General features: G+C 37.6%; 1 protein-coding gene and 1 long non-coding RNA gene across 4 annotated transcripts in view; both read left to right on the forward strand.

Annotated features, from left to right (window-relative positions):
- The window catches only part of LOC147907473 (uncharacterized), an 80276-nt gene that overhangs the window by 37078 nt on the left and 24114 nt on the right, over positions 1-19084 (forward strand). The gene's annotated exons all lie outside the window — the stretch shown is intronic.
- LOC147907476 (uncharacterized) lies at positions 1459-15279 on the forward strand. Of its 2 annotated transcripts, XR_015547169.1 has the most exons (4): positions 1459-14592; positions 14675-14758; positions 14963-15073; positions 15159-15279. It is a non-coding gene; the product is annotated as an uncharacterized LOC147907476 (long non-coding RNA). The 2 variants fall into 2 exon arrangements; XR_015547168.1 differs by having other exon boundaries at positions 14963-15279.

Genomic DNA, 19084 nt, shown 5'->3' on the forward strand with positions numbered 1-19084 from the left:
AATATATCAAGTTTAAAGGATAAAGTGTAAGATTTCTTTTTAAATATGTTTTGATTTCTTTTTCCGAAATTCATTTTTGAAAAGAGAATGGGAGCAGACAGACTTTATTGTCGTTGGCGCCGATTCTTTAGATAACAAACATTCGATATCGTTGGAGTGCATTCTTATGATATGTGTCATTTTGGTATCTTTCGACCACGTCGTAACTGTTCTTCAAAGTGTAATGCATATAAAAAAAAATCCCCTTCATTTTAGGGTGTGTAAAAAAAATGTGGAAGGGAATATTGTTTAAAAGGAGAGTTCCGGGCAATTTTACCATATCAGTCGTCCAGAGAGCTTCAAAAGAGTTCAGACTATTTATTACTAATTAGAAGTTTTCCAAGGAAATATAATATCTCAAGCCGTGAACTATTATGTTCCAATTCAACAGGATGAGGCGTGCAAGAGAGTGCAGTAAATTCATTTAATTTTATAAAATATTTTGCTTATACGTAACATATGTATTTTTGTAAGATCTATTTACATATTTTCTTTTTTTCCAAAGCGCATTTTCTCAAAACATCGTCTAGTACATCTTTGAAACCTCGCTACATGCCTCGTATCTTGATGAAGAAATATGCATTGACATCGACAGCGTACAAGTTCCTGGACATCGTTGTGGGATCTATATCTCATGTGCAAATTGTGATTGATGATAATGAAGGCAACCGCATGTTCATACATCATGCTACGTAGAAGACGTTCATCGAGAGACGTACAGATATCAGGCGATTAATGTCAATAGTCCCATCATCATCACTGATTCAAGATCTAAATGTGGAACCTATTAAAATATATGATACGAATAACGTGATGTTAACATTAAATGATACATGTTTATACATAAAACCAACAATTGTGCTTTTCTTATTTGAGCTTGAGCAATGTATTGAACATGTATTCTATGAATTGAGTCAATATACGCAATATATGGTGTTAGTAAAAAATTCGAATATTTTGTGTCATCTTTAAGACAAAATTATATTGTATTACTAATAAAAGCGATGCTGCAAATATTTTGTATAAAATTTATGGTAAACATTCTATTATAGAATGTGAACTAATAGTCTATAGTTTAAATTATATTGTACATACTATATTACATGATAAATAAATGTATGTTAAAAAATATATACTTTCCTTCTAAAAAAAGTTATTTTAGTCCTAGTGTCTTCGCCATTTCTTCTTCTTCATATCTTCGTAGTAGTGAATTGAATTAGTCAATAAGAAAACGCGCTTGATCATTTTTGTTACTACATTGTGTAACTACATTACTAAAAAAAAATATTATCATAATTAATTTCTAAGTTGTATCATTAAAAATCGTTAATATTATATTTATTTAATTAAATTACGTGCAAGAAGAAAGGACAACGTGGGAGAGAGCGCAATGGGAGAAAAAGAGAGCGCAAATAATAAGTGTAGGATTGCAACGGGTAGAAGAGAGAAAATTGCATCCTACAATTGGCAATACTATACACGGAAAAAACAGATTTGGTTGAATTAACTAAAATTATGATAAAAAATGAACAATCCAGAATTCTAGTTAAGTTTACTAGATTTCTGGTTAAATCTTTTAAAATTCTGATTGAAATAACCAATTCCCATTCTACCACAATTTTGTTTGAAATAACCAGAATCTAAATTAATATATCAATCTAAATTAAATCAGAAAACTAGTAAACTTAACTATGTAGAATTCTGGATCGTTCATTTTCCACCACAATTCCAATTAATTCAACCAAATGTTTTTTTCCGTTTATCCATAGTACATTTGATCATATTTACATAAATAATAATTTAATATTTTCCTTTAAAAAAAACTATAGGAATAAGAATTATATTATAGTTAAAGCTGATCACACATGCTCAAAAATAAAATATGCAACACTCAGATCGCAGCGAGATAAAACATGCCCGCCACGGTTAGATAATCTCTTGAAACTGAGGACAATCGCTTTGTCATTATCATTTCCTAATTAACAAATACCAGCGTATTATTTCATTTCCATGTAATCTCCTCAAATATTAATAATATTAAATTGACATCAGAGGCATGAAATTAAGAATGGTTACAGTAAGAAGTATAAGTAATGTTGGCAATGTCTTGCTTACAAATGTGCGATTAGCTCAGCGTAAATGTATTCGAGAGCGTGACAAAGCGAGAGCAAGAGAGAGAGTTTGAGCGAGAAGACGCTTTCTAGCGAAAGTTCGATCTATGTGAATCTTCACGTAACAGATCACAAGTCGAACGCGACGGTTTTCTTGCGATATCTTAAAGGCGATTGAGTTGAATTGCGGAGAGTTAATTGCGACTGGAAAAGCGAAAAAGAAGGATCACTGTTCGATTCGGCCTTTTATCTATTTGGAACAAAGGCTTCTTTCTTCCAATCGCCTATGAGATTCTCCAAAAATTATAAATTTTGAAGTGACCCCATGATTCGGGCTGCGATTGGCAATTTTCGATGACGATGACCAAGCGGTACGCTATTGCCATGCACGCCCGCCAAATCAGCAGTTCTGATTAACGAGTTACGCGTTTCGCGTCACGCGAGCGCGCGTGCGCTGTGATCCGAATTTTAATTGCCATTTTAATAATTGGTTTTTTGTGTACGTACGACATGCAATTTTGATTATATTTTTGACTTTACCAACGAGAGGTGATTGTCAAGTTTATTTTGGAAACTTCTAGAAACGCTCGTTTGAAATTGTTTTAGAAACTTCCAACCCACATGCCGCACATATAGATTCCGTGAAATCGGTGTTACGGATGCATCTCGCTCGCCTTGTCACGCAGTGACGAAATTAATACTCACGCTCGGCAAGCGTATAGATGTCGCGAGTTCGACTAATTATTTGAAAGATCGCAGCGCTTCAAGTGGCGCAGATCAATAATGTTTGCGCGTGCAGCGGTATCGCGGAAGTCTGTGCTTGCATATGACCGGAGACGATTTTTTTTTCAAGTTTAAAAATAATAAGGAATTATTTGAGAAATATATGACACAGTCGCAATCACGTGATCTAGCTATGATCTAGCTATGATGATCAATTGAAAGGAATTAGCGGACAATCTTGATTACAAAGTTTTGATTGCGCAACAGTTGAAGACGTAATCAGAATATTTTCAAAACTAAAACTACAAAAATACAAAAATACAATACTAAAAATACAATATAGTACATTGCATTAAGCGTTAAATATATTCTTACAAACGAAAATGTTAAATTTATTATATTCGTATCATCGAAAATTGAGAAAGATAGATAAAAGTGATGCGATTACACACGCGTTGACTGACGCTAGTACAATGAATAAGATCGGACGGTTTGATACAATGTGCAGTTTTATTGCTCTTGCGAGTGTGCGTGTAGAGTGGTCAAAGCAATGGGTCCAGGCAGCATCATCAATTTTACCAGAGGTCAGACGAGCTCGGAAGAGACTGTGCGAACTGTTGCTACTCGGGGTTACACCGTCCTTTCCTGGGTGCAGCTTTGTGATGCGAGCTAGAGGCCATTTGCTTGATAGTGATGACTCTTCTCCATCCAGTACACGTGACGCACCGATGCAACCAGTATTTTATCATGGGTCGCCCTCGAGGGATCCAATATCGTAGTCGCAACAGGCCCTCTTCAGAGTCAACTGCACTCTTCTATGGAGTGTTCGGCGGTGACATGACAATATCAAAAGGTGTGTGAGGTGTGAGTGTGGCGAAATGATCATCGGATCCCGCTCGTCCGGAGAAGGAACTGCGTGCTTCAGGCGATCTCCGTGTTCGTCGATGAAGGGATTCAAGGTCCGTAACTGGCTGCGAGGTGGCATCGGACGCCGATCCTTTGCGGCAGTGACTTCGTGCGCATAGTACAGTGCCTGGACTGCTCGAATCCATCGTCCAAGTGCGGTGTCGAGCTCGGATGTCAACGTCGACTCCAGACTTCCTTCTGTCATTGGCATCTCTCTTAAGCGCAGCAAACGTAGACCACGCTGTGAGCGCATCTTCAGGAGCTGATGAAGTGAAGAGAATCGGAGGAAGAGCTCCAGTTCTGTGACAACTTTTGACGTGACAGTGCGAGAGTGGACACGTTGCTCGAGCAATTCCTCCAGTGGAGCTTCAGGTTGTGCGCTATGCCAGGTGGAGTTGTCCTTGAGCAGTCAAGAGTGAATGACCATCAGAGTGATCAACAAGCTCGCCTGGTGTTATTCCCTAAAAGGCGCAGAAACATGACGCCATTGTCCTTCTGAAAGCGCCTCCTGTATCATGGACATGCGATTGGCCACATAAGTCTTCCATCGTGAGGTGTGACCCTGAATCCAATATAGAGTGACCTTGGAGTCGGATCAGAGAGTGACTGGAGCTGTGGACAGGCTTAGAACAGTGCGCGTGTGTGCGACTAATTTTATTAGCAAGACGGCGCACAGTTCCAATCGCGGCAAGGACACTGGCTTGATCGGAGCGACCTTACTCTTTACCGCTAGCAAGAGAACGTTGATGCTGTTAGCGTGGGTGATACGAAGATACACCACGGCTGCGTACCCTCGTTCGGACGCGTCGGCGAATCCGTGCAGATCTACACTCGCGTCCTCGACACCGTGTTTAACCAGCAGTTGATTCGAAGATGTTCAAGCTTTGGGAGTTCCTCTAGGAAGCGACTCCACTGGCAGGCGTCTGCTTGAGAGAATGGGGCATCCCAGTCCAGCCCTTGCAACCACGCTAACTGAAACAGGATTTTGGCGCGGATCATCGGTGTCAACCATCCGAGCGGATCAAACAACTCCGAGAGAACCTTCCTTTTAGTGATTTTTTTCAACGGTACGGCTTCGAATTAAGAATGTGAAGGTGTCATCGACCGGGTGCCACTACAAGTCCAGCGTTGCGTGACTCTCGTGTTCCTACGATCGCGAATCCTCGAGACAGTGATCCGCAGGAATACCGAAGAGAATTTCAGGATGGTTAGCAGCCCATTTTTTCAGCGGAAAACCCGCCCGCCATGCACAGCTCTTGTATCGCGATTGCCCCGTCTTTAATGTACGCTCCGGTCACGATGTCGTCGACGTAGCAGTCGTGTCTCAGTACTGCGGAACCTCGCGGAAATATTGCGTCTTCATCGTCGGCGAGCTGACAAAGGATGGCGAGAAATGGCGCGCACGACAGACCGTATGTCGCTGTATTTAACCGATACTCGCGAACCGGATCACTGACTGAATTACGCCAGAGAATGCGTTGATAATCTCTATCCTCAGGCGCTACAAGAATTTGGCGATATATTTTTTCAATGTCCGTCACGATCGCGTATCGGTGCCACCGCCACCGAGTCAACACATCGGCAAGCGATGGCAACAAGTTAGCACCGACTAACAGCTGAGAGTTTAGTGACTTACCAGACCTTATACTCTGAGATCCACATCATTGAATATCACCCTGAGTTTGGTCAACGCGCTCGATTCTCGTTATCACTCCATGGTAAGGTAAGTAGCATCTTGCTTGTGACTCCGATGACCTTGGTATTAATACTTCCATGTGATCCAACTCTTCGTACTCTTTTAAGCATGGTACAGACGTCCGAACGTCACATTCGGACCGTCAATCCATGGCAGTGAGCAGTCGCTCGGCTGATTGACGGGTGCTGTTGGCGACAAATGTAGTCGCACAATGTACCTTTCTATAGCTGTGCGGCTGTAAGTTCGAGCAAAGATCTCCTCGCATCGTTGTTCGTCTGGCGTGATGGTCAATGAGGTGGAAGGTTCCTTTTTTTGCTCCCAAAAGCGTTGTACGAGTGTGGTCAGCTCGTGATCGGCGGTGCACTGGAAGGAGCGGTGAGGAGTCACTAAGAGATTCTCGTCGCAGCCCGACAGAATCCATCCGAGCAGAGTACACTGAACGACGGGAGATGCGAATCGCCCTTTCGAAGACCCTCTTGTAATATGATGGAGCTACACTTCCGCGCCGAGTAACAGTTCGATGGGATCGGCGGCCGTGAATTACGGATCAGCCAGCTGGAGACCTTCAATGTGAGGCCATGTAGTATTGCATGTCGTAGCTGCGCCTTAATACAGCGAAAGACAGGTAGGATGAAAGCGGCAGCGGTAACTCGAGTTCCATTGATCCTGGATGTGAGACTGAGAGACATTTTCCCGCGACAGGAACTCGAGGGTGAGCCACCGATTCCGAAGATTGAGATTGTCGCGCGGGATCGCGGCAGGCGTAAGCGCTGGACTAGCGCCTCGGAGATCAAGAATACTTCCGATCCTTGATCGATTAAAACTCTAACCGGGTGTGGATCCCCGTGGCGATCAGCGACAGTAATTTTCGCGATAGCGAGCAAAATGGCCTTGCATTCATCGTCTTAGCGTACAGCGGTCAACATTGGCGGGTTTCGGAGTGATGTACGCTTCGTGAAGGAGCGAGTGATGTCTCGCCTTACACGTAAAGCACGTCTTCGTTGACTGGCACTTCGCGATTGGATGCGAACCGAGACAGTTGTAACACAACCGGTGTGTTTCCGCGACGAAACTTTCGTTCGGATGCGGATTTCACCTTGTTCAAACATCATTACATTATGCCTACCCTTGCACAGAACACAGCTGCACACAGAACGTCGGCTGCACGTTTAGCGACGTGCGATTTTGCGATTCGCGATGGATCTCCGAAGACCTTGGCGGGCTTTGGTTTTGTGGCTTTGAGATTCAGAGTTTGCTTGGTAATGAAGTCCATCAAGGTATCGTGATCTGGCAAGTCCGTGAAATCGCTCATGAGATTCCCACTCGAGGCAAATCTTCGGGTCGAAGAGCTTGATGATGAAGTGATTAAAGAAGTCGAAGCCATGCGATTTAATTGGTCTTCTTATGCTTTCTTGACCATTCATGGCATTGATAGCGGCGTTGTAAATGCGGCATTGTAAAGCTCCTCGGCGGTATCGCTTTTCATCTTCTGCACTGTGGTAAACGTGCAAAAATTGGAACGCGACAACTCTTTTTTGTTCTCGTAATGCTTGCACAACGCCCATGCACGAGAATAATTATCTCCGATTACGGCTAACGGACGTATCAATGCTTCAACGGATGGAACCTTTTTAGGCAATGCTTCAAGTGATGGAACTTCTCTACGTTTGAAAGAGACGGATTATTATCGACGCTGGACAAGACAATCTTCAAACGCGCTCGAAAATGATCGGATTTTCAGACGCGGCAGCATCGATTTAGTGGAAAAGTCGTTTCCTAATTCATTCGAAAGAGCTGTATTTGACTGCTCAACCTTGAACTTTGTCAAGTAGTCGTTCAACAGGCTACGCTACTGCATGTAAGTAATTTCAGCGGAATTGAGACGTACTGTACTCACTTTCATCGAAGGCTTCCTTATAATGTGCTCGTATAAGCTCATGCTGTCTTTCGAACTTCGTCTACAGTTGTTCGAGAAACGCTAAGCGGGTTTCGACGGCATGGAGAGTGATGTTGGCCATACCCATCTTCTTTAAATTTGCCACTGATCTGGCCATGCGACCGTGGATGTCACTCTGAGCAAGATATTTATTTCTCCACTCATGATTTACTCACTTACGTTCTCTCTTTGTTCTTTTAGGTTACGCGCACTAAACGCGACGATGGCACTCCCGAACAAGCAATAATCGAATGGCGAAGGTGAATCCGATTCGAAGGACCAACAATGTTCGAGAGCGAGACAAAGCGAGAGCGAAAGAGAGAGAGAGAGAGAGAGAGAGAGAGAGAGAGAGAAAGAGAGAGAGAGAGAGTTTGAGCGAGAAGACGTTTTCTAGCGAAAGTTCGATCTATGCGAATCTTTACGTAACAGATCACAAGTCGAACGCGACGATTTTCTTGAGGCGGATTGTCTCAAAAGCGATTGAGATGAATTGCGGAACGTTAACTGCAACTGGAAAAGCGAAGAAGAAGGATCACTGCTCGATTCGGCCTTTTTGGTCAAAGAAAGGCTTCTTTCTTCAATCGCCTATGAGATTCTCCAAAAATTATAAATTTTGTGGTGACCTCATGATTCGGGCAGCGATTGGCAATTTTCGATGACGATGAGTACGCGGTACGTTATTGTCATTCGCGTCAAATCAGCAATTCTGATTGGGGTGTTAATGAGTTTCGCGTCACGCGAGCGCGTGTGCGCTGTGATCGATCCGAATTTTAATTGCCGTTTTAACAGTTGGTTTTTTATGTACGTACGATGCAGCTTTGATTATATTTCTGACTTTACGAGAGATGATAGTCAAGTTTATTTTGCAAACCTCTAGAAACGCTTGTTTGAAATTGTTTTAGAAACTCCCACATGCCGCACATACATCGATTCCGTGAAATCGGTTTTACGGATGCATCTAGAACAAAATGTATTAGACTACCGTTCTAGAGATCGTAAGTTCAAATCTTACCAACGATGCGATTTTTTAATAATTAATTGTAGTTAATAAGATAGAATATGCAATACAGTAAATAATGAATTGAAATGAAAAAATAAAAAGTAATAATAACAAAAAATTATTTTTTTCGTTAAGATATAACCGTATACATTTTTTTTATTACATAAAAAGGGATTATTTGGTCATACACAATTAGCAAATTGTTTGAAACAATTAATAATTTGGTTATATTTGTCATATGATTTCGTAATAACCATCTAACTTTACTACAAATTTTCAAATTTTGACAGTAATAGATGTATGATTCTACGTATAATACTTTTAATTATGTTTGTTATTACAATATTTTATAGTATAATTTACTATATGCAAATACGATTTATATGTAAGATAACCATACAATGAAGTTGAATGAATACATATCATAATTTAGTGTTCAGATTATTATAATTCACATGGTCAAAACAATTATAAATTTATGGTTGTCCCCAAAAATAACTATAAATTATAGTTATTCCACCATTTCCTTTTCTCAGTGTGCCGTGTCCGATCGATAATGTGCGCAATCGAGCTTCATTCGGTTTTAGTAAGAGAAGGTTATGGGTGCCTTCTAAGAAGCGACTCACTCATTACAATACAGTGATCATCTCATCTTTATACATTAGTGAACAACAAGATTGTAATGATGCACCGTGTCACAGTGTCTCTTGTTGGAAGGCACCCTATAAAGCCAAAATTATTAAAGCCAGAATGGAAAAGTTAGTTTTTTTAGTCTTTATATCATTCGTTAAAATAATACTTTTATTTATCATATAAATAATATGCCTAAATGTCACAACCGTAAATTGGTTTGCCTAATTATAATCCATTGTCAGAGGCGTTCATCGTGGGCTGACTATTTTTAATTTACTGCCAGGAGCATTTCGATTATCAAATCTGGTGAAATACGATGTTTACTAAACCAATTCGTAGAATTTTGCATCTGCAATTGAAGAAAGCTGAGTGAAGGCATTGTCACGATGCCAAAGTTGGTTGCTTGACACGATTGAAACAAAGAAACTAATGAACACATCTGTCTGAAATTTTAATAGTAATTCTGTGAAGACTTAAACTTTTCTAAAATTATAGTAGTTTGATATTTGTGGGATCATTTCTGTATTAGGCGAGAATTTTTCGAACTTATATCCCTGTATAAGTCAACATATCAATAATAACTGTGTATTAAATTCTACAAATAAAAATAGCATGTTTTATTAAACTAAAATGACATTGACGTCTGACCTTACAGACATCACCCAAGGTTAAACTAAATATCAGCAAATAGCTTTTTTGCCTTACAACCTTACAATTTTTGTCTGAAACGTTTCTTCCAAAAACGTTATCTTAGCACAAGGATGGCCGTAACTGAGTCGTAGAACGTAATTATAGTCATAGGTCAATTATATTTTGACGTACTATGTATGTCGATACAACTACTAACTATGTCAATTCCTTCACGATTAGTTATAGTCATCTTTATGTTCAGCTCATAAACCGAGTGTCTTTCTGGACATCCTATATAATGGTACATATTATCTAAAGATTATGCCTTGGTATTTCAAGAATGGATCTGGACACGAAGGAAACCCACCCACGCATAATCTTTATATAGAAAGCACCCGTAGAAGCCTCAAGAATATATGTTACATATATATAACATACATTACATGGTCAATAGTCATATGCATAATTTTCATACGACACTGTATGAAATGCATAAGTACATCATATTCAAAGTGTTTTAGTCAATGTATACACTTATTGATCAATGTATACATTGACTAACAGCAAGTTACAATAAATATATTTTTATTAATACTCTGACTATGACATAAATATACTTTCAGATGCAAACATGTATTTGAAATACATGCACACACGTATATGTAATAGCATTTTTTCCTTTGTTCCGAATGCGATTTTAACTTAGAATGTAACATGTATTATAGTTATGTATTGTCAATACATAAATACATTACACATACATATGTAGCTATTCCATTTCTTTTTTATTATTTCTTATTATTACATCTAATGAGTTTTCTGCAATAAGTCATTAATCATAAATCAGACGCTAAAAATTGACGACTGTGATTGGTCAATTTTTAGCTTCTGACTTTTGATTTATGTCTAATGGGCTTATTGTAAAAGGCTCATAATAAAAAGAGATAGAAGTTATTCATCCTTAGATATTCATGCAAATATAATATAGATATATTAGTGAATATATAATTGTATTTTATATGCATTAATATGTACACACATTACAAAATATAAAATATATTTCAAATTCATATCCACATATGTATATAGCTACTTTATCTCTTTTTGTTACAAGTTTCTCAGTGCAATTTTTGTTACAAGTGCTCAGATATTTATGCAGATATTCCCTGTATCTATTTACACAAAACATTAGAATTGTACGAGTATTATAATGTGTTTGTATGTATGTCTAATGTATGTCTGTATATACTTCTACATATATATTATATATACGAGTATATATATATATATTCAAATTCACCGTTCTTAAATTTTTGAAACCATTCACGACTTCTCTCACTTAAGGCAGTCTCACTATATGCTTCTACAAGCAATCGATGAGCCTCAGCTGCAGATTTCTTCAAATTAAAGAAGTAAATCAAAAGTTCCCGCAAATGACGCTTATTCGACTCAAAACTCGGCATATTCGCACAAAAAAAAATATATGATGCTGATACAAAATCGCTAGTATTTCAAGATTATGTTGTTGACAGATGTCCAATCTTACGATATAATGTTTTACATCAGACAATTTTAACCATAGCTTGCTAGTAGCGCCGTCTTTTGTCAAACGGCGGAAACTTATTTGTACACTTAATATTTCTAATATTCCTAGTGAGAAAATTATCAAGCATAGTATGATTCTGTCGTATGATGCCGACACCGCGTGACACGCGCGTCACGTTAGCCAATCGAAGCACCCGTGAGGCGTGTGCCGCGAGCCGATGTATTGCAATTCCAAGCAGGATAACTCTACGCGGAGTTAAGAAATCGTTCCCATATGTTGACTGTCATGTTATTATCATCCTACAGGTTTAAGAAAAACTAATCCGATCGAAACACCTCAACCCCTGTAATCTCTCAGAATAAGAATAAATTATCGCGCACCAATCAATCGCGGCCTGCAACGCGCGTGTCGTTCGTCGCTCTGAATCCTTAATAGGATTTCAGCCGCTCTGATTGAGTTAATTTCGAAATCTAGCGTTATGTTTAATACGTTTTTGGTTTGATTTACTATCTTTTGGCCATCATGACCATCTTAATTAGCATAACCGCATTAGCTTGAAACAGATAAGTAAACGCGAATTTGTCATATTAGCGAACGCTGACCAATCGAGAGTCGGGAAAGGAGCAGCGCGGACCACAGAGAAAGATTCAAAATATAATTTTCTGACTTTAAAATTCCATCAATTAACGCGAAATTAATTTGATCCATTAATTCTAAATCAAATTCGTGGCAACCGTGCCGAATTTTAGTTCAATGTGACTAATATTTTCATATGAAAAATCATTTTCCGAATTCGGCACGTATTACCAATTCCGGGAAATTCGAGCTCCCCCCGACTCGCGAGTGCCATCGACTGGCGCCTATATAAATGAGGCGAAAATCAAGCCAGCGGCTCAGTTGGGTATAGTAGCTCAGTCATTATTCTTTCAGCAACTTTCACTGAAATATCTCTCAATATTCGCAATACATACAAAGAGAAGGAATGCATTAATTTCTATCAAGCTTCTTCTTTCCTATACCCCTGTGCTTGTAGGAGTTGCTCAGTCCTTCCCCTTCTCCTAGGCGCTCGTAGAAGCTGTTCAGTTCACCAAGACACGCAAGAGACACTCTCGCGGCGCAATCCCCGCGCGCGGCGGTGCAGGGCTACCGTCCCGGGCGCGTATTCGATGCGGCCGGGGGATGATGAGCCACTCTGTGAGAGCGACATCACCCGTTCGCAGAAGGAGGAGAACGCCTTCCATGCCCTCTCCCCGCCGACTATCGCTCTGACGACAGCCGGCAGGGAGAGACCCCCCCCCAATCTCCTGGACCAAGACACCGCGCTCGGCCGCCCATGCCGGGCAAGCTTCGAGCGTATGCTGCGCGATGTCCCGGTCCCCGTCGCAGTGGTGACAGCGTGCGGTCGGCTCCTTACCAATGCGACACTCCCCGAAACATCCGTGTCCGGTGAGCACCTGCGTCGCGTGAAACGACAGTCCGCCCCATCCCCTGCCTACCCATTCCTCAAGGCAGGGGAGGATGGCCTCCACGGTCCGTACGCCCGTTGTCGGCGGATTGTTCTCGAGAGTGGTGCGCCATTCTCCAAAGACCCGCCGACGGGCGTTCCCTCTCAGTCGGTCTACGGTCCCCGGGGTTACGATCCCCCCCCCCCCCCCGCAGCCGAATGGCCTTCACCCTGGCGTAAGTCTCCGCCAATTCTTCCATCCCCTCCCGAAAGATATGATATGATAAGATGGCTTGATTTGCTTGGATCCAGCATCCATTTTCTTGCTAAATAAACACTAATCAATTTGATATTTATTGCTATTACAAATTCTCAATAAACCACTAGCGATAATGACGAAATTTGAAGCTCATTTTCTAAATTATTCAATCAAATATTCATAACGTCTCATATTGATAAAGAACTATGCCGACGTCCTTTTCAGAAGGTCGATAACTTAATTTAAAATTCTATTAATTTAAAATTCTAAGTTATTATAATAAATTAATTATCATAAGGGATTCATAGCATGCGATACGTCAGCAGTTTCATGGTTTGCCGCTCGACCTCCTAAACTCGCTCCCACTCTGATCATACCTCCCCTACTCTAATAACCACTCTTTCAATCTTATGTCCTGCTCGCACGCTGCGCCGGACCGTCTCCCCCCCCCTCCCATTCCGCACTCGGCAGGGACGCGATACACAATGTAATACCAAAGTACCATATACGATCCGGGACTATTAGTTATTCTCAGCATGAGAATTCGTAACATAATAACATAATTGACAGCAGTAGGATAATAACGAAAATCACTGCATCCTAACACAGTAATTCATAATGCGAAAGTATCTAAATTCGTTACACACGCAGTAACGTAACAAATTGTTGAATTTGAACAGAAATTTCTCTGAAATTTTGTTGAAATTTCTTTGAAATATTTATTGAAATTTCTCTGAAATTTTACTAAAAATAAATTTTTCAGCTAAAAATCGCTGAAATTTTTTTAAAATGCTGAAACTTTGCTGAAAAATGTTCCAAAATGTGAAATAACTAGCGAAAATTTTCCACCAGAGTATATATAGAAGTATATATACATATATATACAGACACACATTATAATATAAACACATTAGTGAATATTATATGTATATACTTATTAAATATGTGTATATAAGTATATACATATATACATACAAATATATACATATATTATATTTGTAAAATTCTAATATTTCGTGTAAATATAGATACAGGGAATATCTGTGTGAATATCTGAGCATAAGAAACTTGTATCTCTTTTTTTGCACGTAACAAAAAGAGATGGAGTAACTATATACATAGTTAGATGTATGTGCAATATCCATGTATTGACAATACATGTTACGTCCTGATCTAAAATGATATTGAACATAGGGAAAGACATTACTACGGCCGTGTATCGATGTACATACACTTTGAATACTAAAAATTCATAGTTTATATTACGTCTATTACAGATTTCAGTATTGGCAATATGTATCAGTAGACTTATCTCTTTAGTAAAAAAAGGTGAACTAGTTATACAATATGTGTGCGTTCTTTTAGGCACCGGATATAGCAATTCTTGCAGTAATTTGTTCTTTTAGGACGACTGCGAAGTCGACTGCAGCGCAAATTTTCGTTCTTTTGGCAATGGATGTATAGTGAATACGCAAACGATTAGAATTAGCTACGCAACTGGCTACGGATCTAGTGTGGGCGTAAAAAGAGTGGTAGTATAAAAAGTTGCAAGAGAAATTTATTAAAATGGATGATAAAAATGTATATTTTTATGTTGGAGTATCGCCATCAGGTGAAAAACAATTATTTATCATCGACGCTTCAAAAATACAAGAGTTCCAAATGGATTGTAAGTTTTGAATTGCGAATGTAATTTTATTATATGCAAATTTTATATGTAAGATTACTTTTTGTTTATTCTTTCGATCTAGCTAATGTGAAGAATGTACAGTCCTCTCTTGCTGGTCAGAATCTTACTTCCAATGCCGAGAAATCGATTGTATTGGGACCTGAAGGTACATATACATATTTATAATGTGATTTTATTTATTTTTAGGTTATTGGATATCTTAAAAATAAACTCGACTTGGTTTGTTTTGCTTTGAGATTTATGATGATAAATGTACTTTCTTAATTATGCATTATTCATAAAATATTATACATTTGTTTTTTTTATGCAAAATAAATAAGGTTTTAATGCACAATGTTCATATTCTCAGAATGTATCGCAAAAGATTTTGACACTCCGGTGAATTCAAATTCTTTCTATTAGTTCTGCAGAAGTATTTGGAGAGTCAGCTTTAGAATTTCATACTGTGAAACAAAATCAGGTAATAAAAATTGGCATTTTTAGGAATTATTATTAATTTAATAAAAATATTATAGTGTTGTTTAATCATACATGGATTTTTACAGAGAAAATGGTGAATAATTGATCAACTGTGGAAATAAAACTTTTGATTGAGAAAAGACTTGCATGTGATAACTTTTTTAGAGATCCAAAATGCAAGAAAACTAAATATTGAGAAAAAATAAATAGGGAATTTGTACAACATGGATATCCACATTCTGCTGCTGATTTACAAATAAAATGGAAAAATCTTATGATGATATACAGGGTGTACACGCCTACCGATCGCTTGGCGCGCGAACAGTGGGGAGCGGGGATAGTCTGGCAAGCGTATTGTCCGAGCTATGGAGGCTCGCGACGGTGTGCGCGGCGTGGGGCATGTATGGTATACACTTCGCAGTAGTAGACTGGGCGGGCACACATATTCGGCTATCTTTAAGGATTAATATCTCATTAACTATTGGGGAAATTTACAAAATAGAGGACTTTTCGACTCAATTTAGTCTGTTCTACCTGCCCATGAAATCTTTGGCGATTATTTCCAGACATCCTGCATAACAGAAATGTGGATAGGATAAAGAAGTCTAGAGAAATGCAATTACTTGGGAATATTTTGAATTAATGCATGCAGTCTTTGGTCGCAAAAAAAGTGTCTACCCATCATTAGAATCCTTGGGATTTACACTTAAAATCTCAAGAAGTTCAATTCATTCTGCAACGACTTTAATGTTACTGATGGAAGTCCATCAGTAGTTCATAATGCTGAACTTCTAAATGATAGCGATATAATACAATGCTCTGAAGATATTGAAAATTTACCTATCAATAAAGCATTTGATGATAGTCCACCTAAAAGGCAAAAGAAAACTTAACAATAAGAGATATTGTCAGAATAACATGCTAAAATTTAAAAAAATGAGGTGGGAAGAAAAAAAGGAAATAGAACAAAACAAAATAGATGCAATTATTATTATTAACCATTTATTATTAACATAGTTTTAAAATAATATAAATATAAATATAAATAATAATAAATAATTAAGTTAAATATATACACATATATATATATAAATATGTATATATATATAATATATATATATATATATATATATTTCTATATATACTAGTTTGAATTCGCCGTCAGTTTCTAATAAATGTAGTTCATTGTATTTACCGAACAAGATACAAAAATGCTTGTTCAATAACAATTCTTTTGGAACTTAGTTTTGTATTGTAGTTGATTTGTCTTCCACTTAAATGTCCATTGTCACGAAATGGAGTCATTAAGTATGAATGCAACGGATATGCGGAATCTCCTAATAGGTGTGTTCCTTCGGGTAATCTTAGATTATCTTCTGCAAGATCACAACCTACAGGATTCTCTCGCCATATATAATATAAACATGTTAATATTATTCCTACATTGTGCTAGACATTCAAAAAAAAATTCTATAATGTAGTCTGGGACATAAGTAAACTGAAACACTTCGTACTTTTGAACATCAAGATCCTATTGTTTATTAAAAAAATGTTAAACAAATAGCGATCCGATCGACCACAGACCACGCATAGTGCTAGACTTTCAGAAAAAATTCTATAATGTGGTCATGGGGCATGGGGAATCCAAAATACTCTGTACTTTTAAATATCAAACCACTACTTTATTTAAAAAATGTTAAACAATTAGCGGCTAAGTTGATCACAGATCACACGCATGGTGCTACACTTTCAGAAAAAATTCTATAATGCAATCTGGGGAAACCAAAACGTTTCATATTTTTTAACATCAAGCCCCCATTATCTATTAAAAAATTGTTAAACAAATATCGGCCAGATCGGTCACCGATCGACGGCGCTTTAGAAGAATCCCTCGCATAATATGTATTTCATTATTTCATTATTTTAATTTTATACTGTATTGAAGAAGACTCAAAAATAGGTCGAAACGTTTACTGTTCAATTTTCTAAGAAAATAATAAATTGTTACACACTAAGGTGTGCTGGCTTGAAAAAAAGCATTCATCGTATTACATTGATTTATTTCAAAAAGATATCAGATTCTTTCTAGAACATTTCATCAATCTTTCAACAAGATTTCATGTGCCAGGAATACGGATATTTTGCTTTTTCAGAGCTGTCTCAGAAATGTTGCAGACATATTTCGCAATTTTTATGAAATGTTTCATCTTTCAGTTGAAATATTTTTGAAATATTTCTTAAAACTTTCGATGCTATATAGGAAATTAATAAAACAACTAGAAGCAGTTGGCTTATAGTCTGATAACAGAATTATTTGTTTACAACTGATACTTTGATTGAGAACCCAATATTAATATTAAGCGAGGCTAACGATGGGGACATTTCGGAATTCTGGCCTTATTTATTTTTTTGATCTTTTTGTTTTTTATATATTTTTTTTAAGTTTTTTTGTTTTATGATTTTTTTGTACTTTTTATTTATTATGTTTAATGTTATGTTAATACTGTTTTATTTTAATAGTAATAATATACGAGAATAATAACAACAATATATGATAATGTCTAATAATTTTGTTCGAATTTGTCATTCCTTCTGTTTCGCGTCGTGGGTTTCTTTTGATTGCTGTTTGTAATCAAATTTAAGGATGTCCATAATTCCACAGTATTATCAAATCTAAAGGGTCAAGAATTTGATTTTTTTATTAACACTACAACATTGGAACAATTATTAGAGAAATTTGTATTCTTACTACCCTCTACTAATAATAAGGTATTTGATTTAATACACCGTTTTACTATTTTTATTTCATTTTTTGCTTCAGCGAGGTATGTCGCAATTTCCTTTCTTGCACAGTTCATGTCTTCTTCTTTAAAATACTATATTCTTCCCGTTGCTACGATATATGTCCAGTTGCAAATATGGACGCCACAATTACCACTAGCATTGGTATTTCTATCAATTCCTATTACTAACTATTACTTGTGATGGTATATCATTCGGCATATGTTCATAACATTCAATCGTCCCAAGCAACACTTAATTTCATATCAATGAAAGTCAATATCCCGTTCATAATAACATTATTAGAATTACCATGAAGAGAGTCGAAATATATTATTATCTTTTGTTACCAATTTAATTGGTACTTTATTAACGCCTAATGATTGGAATAGTTCATTGGAATTAACCAGGCTTCTTTGGTCCACACACTGAACATTGTGCCCTATTTTTTAAACCCGCAATTGATGCCTCTTCTTAAAATATTCTCACAAAACATAGTATCGGAGACTAATAAGTCGAACTTTCGTCGCTCGGTCTCACATTACATGCATTGAAAAAATGCATTAATAACATCATTAGTCAGATATTCTGCAACTACTATAATTCATACGGAAGTGTCATAAAACTAGCACTTGTCAGATAGTGCCCATTTACATTATTCTATATGAACGGAAATCTTTCGTCGGGATACGTATTATTAGCAAAAAATAAACTTTTTTCTGCGTTTATCTCTTCACAAATTATCTTCGGTGCAGCCGAAGATAATATTTGCAGCGGCGGCTACCCCATCACTAGGGTATTGCTATCTTCGGTTGCGCCGCTGGTCCATCACTGGACTACCTTTGGTTGCATATAGTACCATTGAGCGTAACCCATGGCATTATGCGTTCGCCAAATAATATAAGACAAAAATCTATGGCGCGTTCATCATAACTCGTAGTATTTATACCGAAGTATTCTCTTTTTGATCGCATTCTATTATTTTATTTCGTTAAGTTTAATATTATTCTTGAAAACTAACGTGGTTCTAATATTAAAACATATAAAAAATAAGAGCATAAAAAACCACAGCACAAGTTATAGTTTGTGATATTTAATTATTATTACATTAATTAAAACATTAAACGTTTCGGCCACAATCTGGCCATCTTCAGTAATTCAATGATATTCTTAAAACGCAGAGTTACATCTAGTTGACATTAAATTCAACAGTCGAGAGTTGTAATTAAAT

The sequence above is a fragment of the Acromyrmex echinatior genome, chromosome 13 (genome assembly GCF_024713525.1).
Source record: "Acromyrmex echinatior isolate Ae372 chromosome 13, ASM2471352v2, whole genome shotgun sequence".
Taxonomy (NCBI): domain Eukaryota; kingdom Metazoa; phylum Arthropoda; class Insecta; order Hymenoptera; family Formicidae; genus Acromyrmex; species Acromyrmex echinatior.